The 13,099-nt window shown below is 52.0% G+C and overlaps 3 non-coding genes across 3 annotated transcripts; all 3 read right to left on the bottom strand.

Moving 5' to 3' along the window:
• Positions 1–1,063: 1,063 nt before the first annotated feature.
• TRNAK-CUU (transfer RNA lysine (anticodon CUU)) lies at positions 1,064–1,136 on the bottom strand. The gene has a single exon. It is a non-coding gene; the product is annotated as a tRNA-Lys (tRNA).
• A 5,656-nt stretch (positions 1,137–6,792) lies between these two features.
• TRNAK-CUU (transfer RNA lysine (anticodon CUU)) lies at positions 6,793–6,865 on the bottom strand. Its single transcript has one exon. It is a non-coding gene; the product is annotated as a tRNA-Lys (tRNA).
• A 4,055-nt stretch (positions 6,866–10,920) lies between these two features.
• Positions 10,921–10,993, bottom strand: TRNAR-CCU (transfer RNA arginine (anticodon CCU)). The gene has a single exon. It is a non-coding gene; the product is annotated as a tRNA-Arg (tRNA).
• Positions 10,994–13,099: the final 2,106 nt, after the last annotated feature.

Here is a 13,099-nt window from a genome sequence, read left to right as displayed (position 1 = left end):
GGAACGACTCCTGGTGGCCCACTGCCCTCGGACCCCCACCCACCCCAGCCAACCACGCAAGAAACCTCGGATTCATCCTCGACTCCGCTCTCACCATGTCCAAACAGGTCAACGCCGTCTCCTCTTCATGTTTCAACACCCTCCGAATGCTCCGCAGAATCTTCAAGTGGATTCCAACAGGAACCAGAAAGACGGTAACTCAAGCCCTCGTCAGTAGCAGACTTGACTACGGCAACGCACTCTACACAGGCATCCCAACAAAAGACATCAAACGACTCCAGCGCATCCAGAACGCATCCGCCCGCCTGATCCTCGACATACCCCGCTGATGCCACATCTCCCCCCACCTGAAGGACCTGCACTGGCTACCCGTGGAAAAAAGGATCACCTTCAAACTCCTCGCCCACGCTCACAAGGCTCTACACGACACCGGACCCACCTACCTCAACACCAGACTCAACTTTTACGTCCCCACACGTCTACTCCGCTCTGCCAACCTCGCCCTCGCCATCGGCCCCGAATCCAGCGCAAGACCTCTGGCGGCAGATCCTTCTCATTCCTCGCCGCCAAGACCTGGAACTCCCTCCCCACCTCGCTACGCAAGACCCAGGACCTCCTCACCTTCAGGAGACTCCTCAAGACTTGGCTCTTCGAACGCTAGCAGCACCCTTCCCCCCCCCCAGCGCCTCGAAACCCTGACGGGTACATAGTGCGCTTTATAAGTTCTCTGATTGATTGATTGATAACACCAGCGGGGATGAGACCTTAAAATCCTCTTTTTGAAAGGATGGGGGGGGGGACACGACGGAGCGGAGAGGACTCCGAGCTCGCTGTAAGCGCGGGCGGCTCAGGCTAGGAAAGGGCGCAGGAAAGGCTCGGCCTAGGACCGCTCCCAGCGGCGCCTCCCAGGGCGGGAAGTGCTGCGTTGTGTGGAGTCCTGTGGGACTCGTGAGGCAAACTGCAGGATGTGTGTGTGTGTGTAGTTTTAAGCCTCAGCAAAATATCTGAAAAAGGTGAGAGTTAATTTTAAACCCGAAAATGGAGAAGCCTTTAAAAAGCATCACACCCAACGTGGGGCTCGAACCCACGACCCTGAGATTAAGAGTCTCATGCTCTACCAACTGAGCTAGCCGGGCTGCTTTGCCTATGTCTTTTCACACACCCTCTGTGTGTTCTTTGTGAGGAAGTAGTGTGTGGTTATCCCAGGAGGCCCCATTGTTTCATTTTCTCTGCTGCTGATTCGACACAGGCACCTTTCTCTTTCTCCATCTCTCGCTCTACCCCAGTCTTATGTCCCCATCAGTCTCTCTGGAGCTCACTCTGGTACATACATGCATCTGTCCTCTCAACCTGTCTCTGGGCAAATACTTAAATGTCCAGTAGAGAAGATTGTGAACTCTCCCTGTTTCGCGAGGTGGCAGTCAGTCTCCAGAGACGTGTTCCGGAGGCTGCCGGAATGGCCGAGCGGTGTAAGTTGCCACATTCAAGAGCAGTATCTTCCCCAGTCCCGTGATCAAATACTGCTGCCGACATAAAGTAGTTTTCATACCTACTTTAATCAAAACACCAGCGGGGATGAGACCTTAAACTCCTCTTTTTGATAGGATGGGGGGGGACAGGACGGACCGGAGCGGACTCCGAGCTCGCTGTAAGCACGGGCGGCTCAGGCTAGGAAAGGGCGCAGGAAAGGGCGCAGGAAAGGCTCGGCCTTGGACCCCTCCCAGTGGCGCCTCCCAGGGCGGGAAGTGCTGCGTTGTGTGGAGTCCTGTGGGAATCGTGAGGCAAACTGCAGGATGTGTGTGTGTGTGTGTAGTTTTAAGCCTCAGCGAAATATCTGAAAAAGGTGAGAGTTAATGTTAAACTCGAGAATGGAGAAGCCTTTAAAAAGCATCACGCCCAACGTGGGGCTCGAAACCACAACCCTGAGATTAAGAGTCTCATGCTTTACCGACTGAGCTAGCCAGGCTGCTGTGCCTATGTTATTTCACACACCCTCTGTGTGTTCTTTGTGAGGAAGTAGTGTGTGCTTATCCCAGGAGGCCCCTTTGTTTCATTTTCTCTGGTGCTGATTCGACACAGGCACCTTTCTCTTTCTCCATCTCTCGCTGTACCCCAGTCTTATGTCCCCATCAGTCTCTCTGGAGCTCACTCTGGTACATACATGCATCTGTCATCTCAACCTGTCTCTGGGCACATACTTAAATGTCCAGTAGAGAACAGTGTGAACTCTCCCTGTTTTGCGAGGTGGCAGTCAGCCTCCAGAGCCGTGTTCCGGAGGCTGCCGGAATGGCCGAGCGGTGTAAGGTGCCACCCTCAAGAGCAGTATTTTCCCCAGTCCCGTGGTCAAATCCCGCTGCTGACATAAAGTAGTTTTCATACCTACTTTAATCATAAAACCAGCGGGGATGAGACCTTAAACTCCTCTTTTTGAAAGGATGGGAGGGACAGGACGGACCGGAGCGGACTCCGAGCTCGCTGTAAGCACGGGCGGCTCAGGCTAGGAAAGGGCGAAGGAAAGGCTCATTCTAGGACCGCTCCCAGCGGCGCCTCCCAGGGCGGGAAGTGCTGCGTTGTGTGGAGTCCTGTGGGAATCGTGAGGCAAACTGCAGGATGTGTGTGTGTGTGTAGTTTTAAGTCTCAGCGAAATATCTGAAAAAGGTGAGAGTTAATGTTAAACCCGAAAATGGAGAAGCCTTTAAAAAGCATCACGCCCAACGTGGGGCTCGAGCCCACAACCCTGAGATTAAGAGTCTCCTGCTCTACCGACTGAGCTAGCCAGACTGCTGTGCCTATGTCATTTCACACACCCTCTGTGTGTTCTTTGTGAGGAAGTAGTGTGTGGTTATCCCAGGAGGCCCCTTTGTTTCATTTTCTCTGCTGCTGATTCAACACAGGCACCTTTCTCTTTCTCCATCTCTCGCTCTACCCCAGTCTTATGTCCCCATCAGTCTCTCTGGAGCTCAATCTGGTACATACATGCATCTGTCCTCTCAACCTGTCTCTGGGCACATACTTAAATGTCCAGTAGAGAACAGTGTGAACTCTCTCTGTTTCGCGAGGTGGCAGTCAGCCTCCAGAGCCGTGTTCCGGAGGCTGCCGGAATGGCCGAGCGGTGTAAGGTGCCACATTCAAGAGCAGTATCTTCTCCAGTCCTGTGGTCAAATCCCGCTGCTGACATAAAGTAGTTTTCATACCTACTTTAATCATAAAACCAGCGGGGATGAGACCTTAAACTCCTCTTTTTGAAAGGATGGGGGGGACAGGACGGACCGGAGCGGACTCCGAGCTCGCTGTAAGCACGGGCGGCTCAGGCTAGGAAAGGGCGCAGGAAAGGCTCATTCTAGGACCGCTCCCAGTGGCTCCTCCCAGGGCAGGAAGTGCTGCGTTGTGTGGAGTCCTGTGGGAATCGTGAGGCAAACTGCAGGATGTGTGTGTGTGTGTAGTTTTAAGCCTCAGCGAAATATCTGAAAAAGGTGAGAGTTAATGTTAAACCCGAAAATGGAGAAGCCTTTAAAAAGCATCACGCCCAACGTGGGGCTCAAGCGCACAACCCTGAGATTAAGAGTCTCATGCTCTACCGACTGAGCTAGCCAGACTGCTGTGCTTATGTCATTTCACACACCCTCTGTGTGTTCTTTGTGAGGAAGTAGTGTGTGGTTATCCCAGGAGGCCCCTTTGTTTCATTTTCTCTGCTGCTGATTCAACACAGGCACCGTTCTCTTTCTCCATCTCTCGCTCTACCCCAGTCTTATGTCCCCATCAGTCTCTCTGGAGCTCAATCTGGTACATACATGAATCTGTCCTCTCAACCTGTCTCTGGGCACATACTTAAATGGCCAGTAGAGAACAGTGTGAACTCTCTCTGTTTCGCGAGGTGGCAGTCAGCCTCCAGAGCCGTGTTCCGGAGGCTGGCGGAATGGCTGAGAGGTGTAAGGTGCCCCATTCAAGAGCAGTATCTTCCCCAGTCCCGTGATCAAATACCACTACCGACATAAAGTAGTTTTCATACCTACTTTAATCATAACACCAGTGGGGGTGAGACCTTAAACTCCTCTTTTTGAAAAGATGAGGGGGGCTCAGGACGGACCGGAGCGGACTCCGAGCTCGCTGTAAGCACGGGCGGCTCAGGCTAGGAAAGGGCGCAGGAAAGGCTCGGCCTAGGACCGCTCCCAGCGGCGCCTCCCAGGGCGGGAAGTGCTGCGTTGTGTGGAGTCCTGTGGGAATCATGAGGCAAATTACAGGATGTGTGTGTGTGTGTAGTTTTAAGCCTCAGCGAAATATCTGAAAAAGGTGAGAGTAAATGTTAAACCCGAAAATGGAGAAGCCTTTAAAAAGCATCACGCCCAATGTGGGGCTCGAACCCATGACCCTGAGATTATGAGTCTCATCCTCTACCGACTGAGATAGCCGGGCTGCTGTGCCTATGTCATTTCACACACCCTCTGTGTGTTCTTTGTGAGGAAGTAGTGTGTGGTTATCCCAGGAGGCCCCTTTGTTTCATTTTCTCTGCTGCTGATTCGACACAGGCACCTTTCTCTTTCTCCATCTCTCGCTCTACCCCAGTCTTATGTCCCCATCAGTCTCTCTGGAGCTCTCTCTGGTACATACATGCATCTGTCCTCTCAACCTGTCTCTGGGCACATACTTAAATGTCCAGTAGAGAACAGTGTGAACTCTCCCTGTTTCGCGAGGTGGCAGTAAGCCTCCAGAGCCGTTTTCCGGAGGCTGTCGGAATGGCTGAGCGGTGTAAGGTGCCACATTCAAGAGCAGTATCTTCCCCAGTCCCGTGATCAAATCCCGCTGCCGACATAAAGTACTTTTCATACCTACTTTAATCATAACACCAGCGGGGATGAGACCTTAAACTCCTCTTTTTGAAAGGATGGGGGGGGACAGGACGGACCGGAGCGTACTTCGAGCTCGCTGTAAGCACGGACGGCTCAGGCTAGGAAAGAGCGCAGGAAAGGCTCGGCCTAGGACCGCTCCCAGCGGCGCCTCCCAGGGCGGGAAGTGCTGCGTTGTGTGGAGTCCTGTGGGAATCGTGAGGCAAACTGCAGGATGTGTGTGTGTGTAGTTTTAAGCCTCAGCAAAATATCTGAAAAAGGTGAGAGTTAATGTTAAACCCGAAAATGGAGAAGCCTTTAAAAAGCATCACGCCCAACGTGGGGCTCGAGAACACACCTCTGAGATTAAGAGTCTCATACTCTACCAACTGAGCTAGCCTGGATGCTGTGCCTATGTCATTTCACACACCCTCTGTGTGTTCTTTGTGAGGAAGTAGTGTGTGGTTATCCCAGGAGGCCCCTTTGTTTCATTTTCTCTGCTGCTGACTCGACACAGGCACCTTTCTCTTTCTCCATCTCTCGCTCTACCCCAGTCTTATGTCCCCATCAGTCTCTCTGGAGCTCACTCTGGTACATACATGCATCTGTCCTCTCAACCTGTCTCTGGGCACATACTTAAATGTCCATTAGAGAACAGTGTGAACTCTCACTGTTTCGCGAGGTGGCAGTCAGCCTCCAGAGCCGTTTTCAGGAGGCTGCCGAAATGGCCGAGCGGTGTAAGACGCCAAATTCAAGAGCAGTATCTTGCCCAGTTCTGTGATCAAATCCCGCTGCTGACATAAAGTAGTTTTCATACCTACTTTAATCATAACACCAGCTGGGATGAGACCTTAAACTCCTCTTTTTGAAAGGATGGGGGGGGGGGAACAGGACGGACCGAAGCGTACTCCGAGCTCGCTATAAGCACGGGCGGCTCAGGCTAAGAAAGGGCGCAGGAAAGGCTCGGCCTAGGACCGCTCCCAGCGGCGCCTCCCAGGGCGGGAAGTGCTGCATTGTGTGGAGTCCTGTGGGAATCGTGAGGCAAATTGCAGGATGTGTGTGTGTGTGTAGTTTTAAGCCTCAGCGAAATATCTGAAAAAGGTGAGAGTAAATGTTAAACCCGAAAATGGAGAATCCTTTAAAAAGCATCACGCCCAACATGGGCCCGAGCCCACAACCCTGAGATTAGGAGTTTCATGCTCTACCGACTGAGCTAGCCAGGCTGCTGTGCCTATATCATTTCACACACCCTCTGTGTGTTCTTTGTGAGGAAGTAGTGTGTGGTTATCCCAGGAGGCCCCTTTGTTTCATTTTCTCTGCTGCTGATTCGACACAGGCACCTTTGTCTTTCTCCATCTCTCTCTCTACCCCAGTCTTATGTTCCCATCAGTCTCTCGGGAGCTCACTCTGGTACATACATGCATCTGTCCTCTCAACCTGTCTCTGGGCACATACTTAAATGTCCAGTAAAGAACAGTGTGAACTCTCCCTGTTTCGCGAGGTGGCAGTCAGCCTCCAGAGCCGTGCTCCGGAGGCTGCCGGAATGGCCGAGCGGTGTAAGGTGCCACATTCAAGACTAGTATCTTCCCCAGTCCCGTGATCAAATCCTGCTGCTGACATAAAGTAGTTTTCATACCTACTTTAATCATAACACCAGCGGGGATGAGACTTTAAACTCCTCTTTTTGAAAGGATGGGGGGGGGACAGGGCGGACCGGAGCGGACTCCGAGCTTGCTGTAAGCACTGGTGGCTCAGGCTAGGAAAGGGCGCAGGAAAGGCTCGGCCTAGGACCGCTCCCAGCGGCGCCTTCCAGGGCGGGAAGTGCTGCGTTGTGTGGAGTCCTGTGGGAATCGTGAGGCAAACTGCAGGATGTGTGTGTGTGTGTGTAGTTTTAAGCCTCAGCAAAATATCTGAAAAAGGTGAGAGTTAATGTTAAACTCGAAAATGGAGAAGCCTTTAAAAAGCATCACGCCCAACGTGGGGCTCGAACCCACAACCCTGAGATTAAGAATCTCATGCTCTACCGACTGAGCTAGCCGGGCAGCTGTGCTTATGTCATTTCACACACCCTCTGTGTGTTCTTTGTGAGGAAGTAGTGTGTGGTTATCCCAGGAGGCCCCTTTGTTTCATTTTCTCTGCTGCTGACTCGACACAGGCACCTTTCTCTTTCTCCATCTCTCGCTCTACCCTAGTCTTCTGTCCCCATCAGTCTCTCTGGAGCTCACTCTGGTACATACATGCATCTGTCCTCTCAACCTTTCTCTGGGCACATACTTAAATGTCCAGTAGAGAACAGTGTGAACTCTCCCTGTTTTGCGAGGTGGTAGTCAGCCTCCAGAGCCGTGTTCCGGAGGCTGCCGTAATGGCCGAGCGGTGTAAGGTGCCACATTTAAGAACAGTATCTTCCCCAATCCCGTGATCACATCCTGCTACTGACATAAAGTAGTTTTCATACCTACTTAATTCATAACACCCGCGGATGAGACCTTAAACTCCTCCTTTTTGAAAGGATGGGTGGGAGGGGGTGGGGGGCAGGACGGACCGGACCGGACTCTGAGCTCGCTGTAAGCACGGGCGGCTCAGGCTAGGAACGGGCGCAGGAAAGGCTCGGCCTAGGACCGCTCCCAGCGGCGCCTCCCAGGGCGTGAAGTGCTGCGTTGTGTGGAGTCCTGTGGGAATCGTGAGGCAAACTGCAGGATGTGTGTGTGTGTAGATTCAAGCCTCAGCGAAATATCTGAAAAAGGTGAGAGTTAAAGTTAAACCCGAAAATGGAGAAGCCTTTTAAAAGCATCACGCCCAACGTGGGGCTCGAACCCACACCCCTGAGATTAAGAGTCTCATGCTCTACCGACTGAGCTAGCCGGGGTGCTGTGCCTATGTCATTTCACTCACCCTCTGTATGTTCTTTGTGAGGAAGTAGTGTGTGGTTAACCCAGGAGGCCCCTTTGTTTCATTTTCTCTGCTGCTGACTCGACACAGGCACCTGTCTCTTTCTCCATCTCTCGCTCTACCCCAGTCTTATGTCCCCATCAGTCTTTCTGGAGCTCACTCTGGTACATACATGCATCTGTCCTCTCAACCTTTCTCAGGGCACATACTTAAATGTCCAATAGAGAACAGTGTGAACTCTCCCTGTTTCGCGAGGTGGCAGTCAGCCTCCAGAGCCGTTTTCCGGAGGCTGCCGGAATGGCCGAGCGGTGTAAGGAGCCACATTCAAGAGCAGTATTTTCCCCAGTCCCGTGATCAAATCCTGCTGCCGACATAAAGTAGTTTTCATACCTACTTTAATCATAACACCAGTGGGGATGAGACCTTAAACTCCTGTTTTTGATAGGATGGGGGGGGACAGGACGGACCGGAGCGGACTCCGAGCTCGCTGTAAGCACGGGCGGCTCAGGCTAGGAAAGGGCGCAGGAAAGGCTCGGCCTAGGACCGCTCCCAGCGGCGCCTCCCAGGGCGGGAAGTGCTGCGTTGTGTGGTGTCCTGTGGGAATCGTGAGGCAAACTGCAGGATGTGTGTGTGTGTGTGTAGTTTTAAGCCTCAGCGAAATATCGGAAAAAGGTGAGAGTTAATGTTAAACCTGAAAATGGAGAAGCCTTTAAAAAGCATCATGCCCAACATGGGGCTCGAGCCCACAACCCTGAGATTAAGAGTCTCATGCTCTACCGACTGAGCTAGCCAGGCTGCTGTGCTTATGTCGTTTCACAAACCCTCTGTGTGTTCTTTGTGAGGAAGTAGTGTGTGGTTATCCCAGGAGGCCCCTTTGTTTCATTTTCTCTGCTGCTGATTCGACACAGGCACCTTTCTCTTTCTCCATCTCTCGCTCTACCCCAGTCTTATGTCCCCATCAGTCTCTCTGGAGCTCACTCTGGTACATACATGCATCTGTCATCTCACCCTGTCTCTGGTCACATACTTAAATGTCCAGTAGAGAACAGTGTGAACTCTCCCAGTTTCGCAAGGTGGCAGTCAGCCTCCAGAGATGTGTTCCGGAGGCTGCCGGAATGGCTGAGCGGTGTAAGGCGCCACATTCAAGAGCAGTATCTTGCCCAGTTCTGTGATCAAATCCTGCTGCCGACATAAAGTAGTTTTCATACCTACTTTAATCATAACACCAGCGGGGATGAGACCTTAAACTCCTCTTTTTGAAAGGATGGGGGGGGACAGGACGGACTGGAGTGGACTCCGAGCTCACTGTATGCACGGGCGGCTCAGGCTAGGAAAGGGCGCAGGAAAGGCTCGGCCTAGAACCCCTCCCAGTGGCGCCTCCCAGGGCGGGAAGTGCTGCGTTGTGTGGAGTCCTGTGGGAATCGTGAGGCAAACTGCAGGATGTGTGTGTGTGTGTGTGTGTGTGTGTGTGTGTGTGTGTGTGTGTGTGTAGTTTTAAGCCTCAGCGAAATATCTGAAAAAGGTGAGAGTTAATGTTAAACCTGAAAATGGAGAAGCCTTTAAAAAGCATCATGCCCAACATGGGGCTCGAGCCCACAACCCTGAGATTAAGAGTCTCATGCTCTACCGACTGAGCTAGCCAGACTGCTGTGCCTATATCATTTCACACACCCTCTGTGTGTTCTTTGTGAGGAAGTAGTGTGTGGTTATCCCAGGATGCCCCTTTGTTTCATTTTCTCTGCTGCTGATTCAACACAGGCACCGTTCTCTTTCTCCATCTCTCGCTCTACCCCAGTCTTATGTCCCCATCAGTCTCTCTGGAGCTCAATCTGGTACATACATGCATCTGTCCTCTCAACCTGTCTCTGGGCACATACTTAAATGGCCAGTAGAGAACAGTGTGAACTCTCTCTGTTTCGCGAGGTGGCAGTCAGCCTCCAGAACCGTGTTCCGGAGGCTGCCGGAATGGCTGAGAGGTGTAAGGCACCCCATTCAAGAGCAGTATCTTCCCCAGTCCCGTGATCAAATACCGCTACCGACATAAAGTAGTTTTCATACCTACTTTAATCATAACACCAGCGGGGGTGAGACCTTAAACTCCTCTTTTTGAAAAGATGGGGGGGGCTCAGGACGGACCGGAGCGGACTCCGAGTTCGCTGTAAGCACGGGCGGCTCAGGCTAGGAAAGGGCGCAGGAAAGGCTCGGCCTAGGACCGCTCCCAGCGGCGCCTCCCAGGGCGGGAAGTGCTGCGTTGTGTGGAGTCCTGTGGGAATCATGAGGCAAATTACAGGATGTGTGTGTGTGTGTAGTTTTAAGCCTCAGCGAAATATCTGAAAAAGGTGAGAGTAAATGTTAAACCCGAAAATGGAGAAGCCTTTAAAAAGCATCACGCCCAATGTGGGGCTCGAGCCCACAACTCTGAGATTAAGAGTCTCATGCTCTACCAACTGAGCTAGCCAGGCTGCTGTGCCTATGTCATTTCACACACCCTCTGTGTGTTCTTTGTGAGGAAGTAGTGTGTGGTTATCCCAGGAGGCCCCTTTGTTTCATTTTCTCTGCTGCTGATTCGACACAGGCACCTTTCTCTTTCTCCATCTCTCGCTCTACCCCAGTCTTATGCCCCATTAGTCTCTCTGGAGCTCACTCTGGTACATACATGCATCTGTCATCTTAACCTGTCTCTGGGCACATACTTAAATGTCCAGTAGAGAATAGTGTGAACTCTCCCTGTTTCACGAGGTGGCAGTCAGCCTCCAGAGCTGTGCTCCGGAGGCTGCCGAAATGGCTGAGCGGTGTAAGACGCCAAATTCAAGAGCAGTATCTTGCCCAGTTCTGTGATCAAATCCCGCTGCCGACATAAAGTAGTTTTCATACCTACTTTAATCATAACACCAGCTGGGATGAGACCTTAAACTCCTCTTTTTGAAAGGATGGGGGGGGGGGGACAGGACGGACCGAAGCGTACTCCGAGCTCGCTATAAGCACAGGCGGCTCAGGCTAAGAAAGGGCGCAGGAAAGGCTCGGTCTAGGACCGCTCCCAGCGGCGCCTCCCAGGGCGGGAAGTGCTGCGTTGTGTGGAGTCCTGTGGGAATCGTGAGGCAAATTGCAGGATGTGTGTGTGTGTGTAGTTTTAAGCCTCAGCGAAATATCTGAAAAAGGTGAGAGTAAATGTTAAACCCGAAAATGGAGAAACCTTTAAAAAGCATCACGCCCAACGTGGGGCTCAATCCCTCAACCCTGAGATTAGGAGTCTCATGCTCTACCGACTGAGCTAGCCAGGCTGCTGTGCCTATGTCATTTCACACACCCTCTGTGTGTTCTTTGTGAGGAAGTAGTGTGTGGTTATCCCAGGAGGCCCCTTTGTTTAATTTTCTCTGCTGCTGATTCGACACAGGCACCTTTGTCTTTCTCCATCTCTCTCTCTACCCCAGTCTTATGTCCCCATCAGTCTCTCTGGAGCTCACTCTGGTACATACATGCATCTGTCCTCTCAACCTGTCTCTGGGCACATACTTAAATGTCCAGTAGAGAACAGTGTGAACTCTCCCTGTTTCGCGAGGTGGCAGTCAGCCTCCAGAGCCGTGCTCCGGAGGCTGCCGGAATGGCCGAGCGGTGTAAGGCCCCACATTCAAGAGCAGTATTTTCCCTGTCCCGTGATCAAATCCCGCTACTGACATAAAGTAGTTTTCATACCTACTTTAATCATAACACCAGCGGGGATGAGACTTTAAACTCCTCTTTTTGAAAGGATGGGGGGGGGACAGGGCGGACCGGAGCGGACTCCGAGCTTGCTGTAAGCACTGGTGGCTCAGGCTAGAAAAGGGCGCAGGAAAGGTTCGGCCTAGGACCGCTCCCAGCGGCGCCTCCCAGGGAGGGAAGTGCTGCGTTGTGTGGAGTCCTGTGTGAATTGTGAGGCAAATTGCAGGATGTGTGTGTGTGTGTAGTTTTAAGCCTCAGCGAAATATCTGAAAAAGGTGAGAGTTAATGTTAAACCCGAAAATGGAGAATCCTTTAAAAAGCATCACGCCCAACGTGGGGCTCAAGCCCACAACCCTGAGATTAAGAGTCTCATGCTCTACCGACTGAGCTAGCCAGGCTGCTGTACCTATGTCATTTCACACACCCTCTGTGTGTTCTTTGTGAGGAACTAGTGCGTGGTTATCCCAGGAGTCCCCTTTGTTTCATTTTCTCTGCTGCTGACTCGATACAGGCACCTTTCTCTTTCTCCATCTCTGGCTCTACCCCAGTCTTATGTCCCCATCAGTCTCTCTGGAGCTCTCTCTGGTACATACATGCATCTGTCCTCTCAACCTGTCTCTGGGCACATACTTAAATGTCCAGTAGAGAACAGTGTGAACTCTCCCTGTTTCGCGAGGTGGCAGTCAGCCTCCAGAGGTGTGTTCTGGAGGCTGCCGGAGTGGCCGAGAGGTGTAAGGCGCCACATTCAAGAGCAGTATCTTGACCAGTCCTGTGATCAAATCCTGCTGCTGACATAAAGTAGTTTTCAGAAGTACTTTAATCATAACACCAGCGGGGATGAGACCTTAAACTCCTCTTTTTGAAAGGATGGGGGGGGACAGGACGGACCGGAGCGGACTCCGAGCTCGCTGTAAGCACGAACGGCTCAGGCTAGGAAAGGGCGCAGGAAAGGCTTGGCCTAGGACCGCTCCCAGCGGCGCCTCCCAGGGCGGGAAGTGCTGCGTTGTGTGGAGTCCTGTGGGAATCGTGAGGCAAACTGCAGGATGTGTGTGTGTGTGTAGTTTTAAGCCTCAGCGAAATATCTGAAAAAGGTGAGAGTAAATGTTAAACCCGAAAATGGAGAAGCCTTTAAAAAGCATCATGCCCAATGTGGAGCTCGAACCCATGACCCTGAGATTAAGAGTCTCATCCTCTACCGACTGAGCTAGCCATGCTGCTGAACCTAGGTTATTTCACACACCCTCTGTGTGTTCTTTGTGAGGAAGTAGTGTGTGGTTATCCCAGGAGGCCCCTTTGTTTCATTTTCTCTGCTGCTGATTCGACACAGGCACCTTTGTCTTTCTCCATCTCTCTCTCTACCCCAGTCTTATGTCCCCATCAGTCTCTCTGAAGCTCACTCTGGTACATACATGCATCTGTCCTCTCAACCTGTCTCTGGGCACATACTTAAATGTCCAGTAGAGAACAGTGTGAACTCTCCCTGTTTCGCGAGGTGGCAGTCAGCCTCCAGAGCCGTGCTCCGGAGCCTGCCGGAATGGCCGAGCGGTGTAAGGCCCCACATTCAAGAGCAGTATTTTCCCCAGTCCCGTGATCCAATCCCGCTGCTGACATAAAGTAGTTTTCATACCTACTTTAATCATAACACCAGCGGGGATGAGACTTTAAACTCCTCTTTTTGAAAGGATGGG

The sequence above is a fragment of the Pleurodeles waltl genome, chromosome 6 (assembly GCF_031143425.1).
Source record: "Pleurodeles waltl isolate 20211129_DDA chromosome 6, aPleWal1.hap1.20221129, whole genome shotgun sequence".
Taxonomy (NCBI): domain Eukaryota; kingdom Metazoa; phylum Chordata; class Amphibia; order Caudata; family Salamandridae; genus Pleurodeles; species Pleurodeles waltl.
The sequence above is the reverse complement of the archived record's forward strand: the minus strand, read 5'-3'. Positions and strand labels throughout refer to the sequence as shown.